Below are 4,517 nucleotides of genomic sequence, written 5' to 3' on the forward strand. Positions count from 1 at the left end.
GCCACTTTTTTTGAGATAGGGTCTTGCTATCTAGCCCAAGCTTGTCTTGGATTCATAATCCTCCTGCCCCAGCCTCTCCAGTGCTGGGATTATAGTTCTCTCCCAGCATACTTGGCTAAAGGAATGCACAATTTTTGAAATTATTAGATTTTGGGGAAATGATCTAACAGAAGTGTTCATAAGGAATTTGAGGGAAGAAAGATTAGAAGCAGGGATATCAGGAAAGTTTGTTCTGATTTAGTCAGCAAATGATGAAAATCAAGAACACTAGAAAAAAATCAAGATGACTAACAGTGTCTCAGGAATGACCAGGAAGGAGTCTTCATATTTGCTGAAAGAATGAATGAATGAACAAAAGGACAAGTGAATAAGGGCAAAAATTCACAGTGAGAACTGGTTTACATTAGAAATTTTCTAAATTTGGGTTGAGACAAGCTAAATTTACAGCGATGGACACAATGGAAGTAGGGTTTTTCAGGAAGCAACAGAGAAGTCTTAGAGCAGTCAATACAGGCGGGGAGCCCATCTCTAGGGGCCGACATTTAAACCAAAGCAGAATAACCCCAAACTGGAAACTCATAAGCAAAGGGAACACAAAAGAGAAAGCTGAAGAAAAAATAAATTAGGAATTCAGACTAAAAGACCCCAGAGAGCTAGAGCATGGGAATCAGGAAGACGGGAAAAAAAAAGAGGCCATGCAATGTTATGAATGCTGATTGGTTCATCAGAGGTTAGGGTTAAGGATGTCCTGAGCAAGAATAGCTGAGGAACAAGCTGAAAGGTAAACAGCCACTGGTAAGGAGTAGTATTAAGTGGAAAGAGCAAGTATGGTGTTTAGCAGTACAAGAAAGGACAATTGCAGGAATAAGAAGAGAAATGGCTTTAGTCTTAAGATTACATACAGCACACAAAGTATTGGGGGGTACCATATTGTGGAGGTGATAATTTGTTCTAGTGCCACAGTTTCCTACTTTCTAGTTTAGCAAATGACATGCCTATCTCTGGATAAAAGATCACCTAGTAATTTTTTCTTCCTAGTACTAGTGTTGTGGGGATTGAAGTCAGGGCCTTGCACATGCTAGGAAAATGTTCCACTGAGCTGCATCCCTAGCCCTTCACCCACTAATTCTTCATACTTATAGCTATTTTTTATGTGTTTAAAAACTGGGGCTGGGAATATGGCTTAGCGGAAGCGTGCTTGCCTCGCCTGCATGAAGCCCTGGGTTCAATTCCTCAACACCAGATAAACAGAAAAAGCCAAAAGTGGTGCTGTGGCACAAGTGGTAAAGTAGAAAGCTCAGGGACAGTACTCCAGCCCTGATTTCAAGCTCCAGGATTGGCAAATATATTATCCTAGTTATCCAGGAGGCTACCATCTGAGGTTCAAAGCCAGCCCAAGCAGAAAAGTCCCAGTGAATTTTTTTTTTTTTGATTCATTGTGGGGTTTGAACTCTGGGCCTTGGCGCTATCCCTGAGTTCACCTCAAGGCAAGTGCTCTACCACTTGAGCCACAGCTCAAGTGGTTTATTGGAGATCAGAGTCTCACAGACTTTCCTGCCCACACTGGCATTGAACTTTGATCCTGAGATCTCAGCCTCTTGAGTAGCTATGTACAGGCATGAGCCACTGACCTCTGGCAAAAGTAATTTTTTTTTCCGCCAGTTCTGGGGCTTGAACTCAGGGCCTGGGCACAGTCCCTGAGCTCTGTTGTTCAAGGCTAATGCTCTACCACTTTGAGCCACAGCACCACTTCCAGGTTTTCAGTGCTTAATTGAAGAGTCTCTTCAGGGCTTTTCTGCCTAGGTAGCTTTTTATGGTGATCTTCAGATATTAGCCTCCTGAGTAGCTAGGATTACATGTGTGAGCCACCCAGTTTGCTTGCTTGCTTGCTTATTTATTTATTTATGTGCTAGTCCTGGGGTCTGAAGTCAGGGCCTTTGCTCTGTCCCTGATTTTGTTTTTGCTAAAGGCGATACTCTACCTCTTGAACCACAACACTACTTTTGGCTTTTTTTGGTAGTTTAGTGAAGAGTCTCACAGTCTTTCTGGTGGTTTATTGGAGATAAGAGTCCCATGGATTTTCTTGCCCGGGCTGGCTTTGAACTTTGATCTTCAGATCTCAGTCTCCTCAGTAGGTAGGATTACAGGCATGAAACACTGACTCCTGGCTTGTATTTTATTTTTTTTAACTAATATTCAAATCAGGCTACAGTAATGATAAGATTTTGTTCCCACTAAACTCTGCTTTGTAATATATATACACCCCTCCACAGCTATTTTGCCTCTTTATTTGCCTTAGACATTTGCTTTAGAAATCAGTTTCTGTTATCATCCATCTTTCATTCTTGTCATAAAATGAACAAAACTACAATGTTATCCTAAGAGCTTTACAAGTTCTGCCACATAACATTCCTAAGCACCTTACAGATGAGAACAATAAAACAGAGACACGTGAAATAGACTCACTGAGATCCCGCAGCCTGAAAGTAATACAGTCAAAGTTAAAATCAAGGCTGAAAGCTGATGGCTCACATCTATAATTCTAGCTAATAACAAGATTTCAGAGGATCGAGATTCCAAGCCAGGCCCAGCACAATGCCAGACTGAAGATTCTTTAGTTCCTACATTAAAGTTCCAACACTGGCAACAACAACAACAACAAGGAGATTAGAAACAAATACGCCTTCCTCCAATGTCCATAACCTTACCAATTGTTACTTGTGTGTGTTACTCTGCTCACCACTGGGACAAATATTTGACACAATTTAAAGGAAGAAAGCCAGTTTTCTTTACCATCTCCATTCCTAGTGGCACTCTGGTCTTTTGAGCTCCTCCAAATTTGCCCATTAAGTTCTGCTTACCTCACCCAAATCTTTTCCTACACTGCTTCTTCACGCCTTTTCAACTTCCTTCCACAAACCAATTCTAAAAGCTTGTAAAGCCAGGCACTGGTGGCTCACACCTGTAATCCTAGCTACACAGGTGGCTGAGATCCAAAGATCACAGTTCAAAGCCAGCCAGGGCAGGAAAGTCTGTGAGACTCTTATCTCCAATAAACCACTGAAGAAAACCAGAATTGGCGCTGTGGCTCAAGTGGTAGAGTGATAGCCTTGAGCTGAAGAGCTGAGGGACAGCACCCAGGCCCAGAGTTCAAGCCCCACGACCAAAAAAAAAAAAAAAAAAAGCTTGTAATCAGTCAAGGCAACAGCCCACACACTCTACTAACTTTCAGTAGCGTTACTTTTGCATGGCAGTGACCAAAATCTCTGTAAGAAGAAGTTAAGGAAAGAATGGTTTATTTTTGCTCACAGTTTCAGAGGGTTCAATCCATAGTTGCCTGGCGCCATACACTTGGGCAGGACATCAAGGTGCTGAGAGCTCGTGGAAGGAGATGTTTCACTTCATAGCAGACAGAAAACAGAGTACAAGGTAAGTAACTGGAATGAGGTTACACCATTTGAGACCTACTTCCTTTGGCTAGGCTCCACCTCCTAGAGTACAACTTCCTAAGACAGCACCATCAGCTGGAGACCAAGTTTTCATCATATGAACCTGTGGGGGGGGGGTGTTGGGGGAAGGGGCATTTCTATCAGACTGCCTGTCTTTTCAAATCTGCATTGTTTCTATTCCCCAGATTCCTCAGGGTGCTAATTTAGCACAGTGATGCTTATTGTGCATTGATGATGGGCCCGCACACCACATTACAGACTGAGATTTCAGGAGTTAGTGATGACACTAGAGAATCAACAACAGGTCATTGCAATAAAGCTTGTTATTGTTTTGTTGTTGGTAGTGGTGGTGGTGGTTGTAGTGTCCATTCCTAGATCTTTATTAGGTAAGGATTAGAGGAAGAGATGCTAGCTTGGAAAAAGATTCAAGTGCTCTTTTTAGACCTATAAATAACTTAAACGAATAAAATAAGGCAGACATTCCCTATTTGCTGTCCTTATCTTCCTTCTTCAATTACTTACAGCCAACTTCAGCGTTCAACTCTGTGCCGATCACTTGCCTATCTACATCTTCAGCATGGGCCTCCCTTCTAAGACCCATAACCAGTTGTCCTGCTCTCAGCTAAAACTGTGTCCTCAAAATCCACTAGCTCCCATAACTTTAGTGTTCAGGTTACTGCTGTCTATTTCTGCTGCTGGCATCAATACTCTTGCAGAATTCAAGGTCAAAATACCTCTTGAAGGCTGGAAATGTAGCTTAGTGGTAGAGTGCTTGCCTTGCATGCATGAAGCCTTGGGTTCCATCCCTCAGTACCACATAAAGAAAAAAAAATGGAAGTGGCACCGTGGCTCAAGTGATAGAGTGCTAGCCTTGAGCTAAAGAAGCTCAGATTATTTCTTTGTTGCTTTGTATGTCCCTCCCCCACGGTATAACCCCTGCTTTCACTGTATTTGATGTTGGTATAATTTGTGGAGGGGAACGAAAAAACAAATCGTTTAAATAGGGATATAGGTGGACCCATTGCAACAATGAGACGTACAAGTCGTTATGTCGAAAATGAACCTTAC

The sequence above is a fragment of the Dipodomys ordii genome, unplaced genomic scaffold, assembly GCF_000151885.1.
Source record: "Dipodomys ordii isolate 6190 unplaced genomic scaffold, Dord_2.0 Scaffold1, whole genome shotgun sequence".
Taxonomy (NCBI): domain Eukaryota; kingdom Metazoa; phylum Chordata; class Mammalia; order Rodentia; family Heteromyidae; genus Dipodomys; species Dipodomys ordii.